Below are 1,528 nucleotides of genomic sequence, written 5' to 3' on the forward strand. Positions count from 1 at the left end.
AAACTACTAATGCGAGATGGAAACAAACACGAATTTTATACCCTTTAAAAATTTGATAATTGAATATATTTGAGAATTGTTTAATTTAAATATAACTGTGTACACAAACACAAAAACGTACACACTGACGCGGCCAAGTGTAACGCTAGTGATGTCAATTCAATGTAAATAACAATAAATAAATTAAATCGCTAATCGCAAAATTCGTGCTGATCATGAAAGGCACCGGGTATACGTTTTCCTGATCTGGAATCAGAATTCATGACAACATTGACAAGTAGCGTAATTAATTCGTATCATAAACTTCAAGCCTTAAGTAGAATAAAACAAAGGAACGAAGCAAAACGAATGAAAATTTATTGAACTAAACAATATTATTATTAGCCAGAGAGAGAGAGAGAGAGTGAGAGAGAGAAATAAATTTTAAGACTAAATACTTAAAGCACTAGCGTTGAAAGCTTTCGGCTTTATTGAAATTCTATCGCCGACGAGATCTTTTGCCTAATCAGGGGCATAAAAATTAAAAACACAATTAACTTACTTAAGAATGCTTTAATTCGTAACGAGAGTATCGTTGCTTTTATGAAAAATCGAGAATTTTGCCCTCGCGCGAGACAGAAACAAAGCAACAAGTCAACGTCTTAACTGCTCTCTCTTCTCTCTCTTCTCTCTCGCACTTGTGCTATTATTATTTGAATTAAAAGTGAGGACACTGTCAAAATGGGATGAAATGCACAACAAGAAGATATTTTCCAACTTTCCAACTTTAGAACTTTTCACTTCTCATGCTCCTTTACAGTGCCTTATGATCTTTCAATGCAATTGAAAATATTAAGTCGGGCCTTTACCTATCATCGTCCTGCGCCAACTCTCTCTAATCGCTATTTTCATCGACAATTCCTCCTTAATCATTATCAAGTTTGCACGTGTACGCGACATACTTGAATGGGTGAGTGAGTGGTTACCAAAAAAAAAAAAAAAAAAAAGGAGAGAGAGAGTGAAACTTAAACTGAGAAACGCCTAAACAGCTTAATGGGCTTTTTGATTATTTGCTTTTTTTCGTTCCGTAATAACTTGTTCAACTAATAATAGCAAATTTTAATATCCTCAAGTATTCCTTTACTAAGATTTTATTCTATGTAATCTGCAGTTCTTGTCCGATTACTATGACTATATATAGTGAAGGTCGTCAGGATTGTCTACGGCATACCCCAAAAAGAAAAGCGTAAAAAATAAAGGGAATAAAATGAAAAATTATCAATAGAAAAATTACCGTAAGGGCCGGAAAGGTGCTTTGAACTTCTGACACGTACTGCTTGAAAGGCGTTCATTGCAATTGCAGAGGGCGTGTATTAGAGATGAAAAGAGAGTTTTTTTTTTTTTTTTTTTTTTTTTTTTTTTAAAATGTAAATTTTTTGCGGTTTTTTGAAGGCCGTTCTAAATAAATGCGTAAAGAATTCGTAAATTTTTAGTATTCTTTTGAAAGTAAACTTTCTCATAATTTAAATGGATTTGTTAAAGCCACTTG

The sequence above is a fragment of the Glossina fuscipes genome, unplaced genomic scaffold (genome assembly GCF_014805625.2).
Source record: "Glossina fuscipes isolate IAEA_lab_2018 unplaced genomic scaffold, Yale_Gfus_2 0, whole genome shotgun sequence".
NCBI lineage: Eukaryota > Metazoa > Arthropoda > Insecta > Diptera > Glossinidae > Glossina > Glossina fuscipes.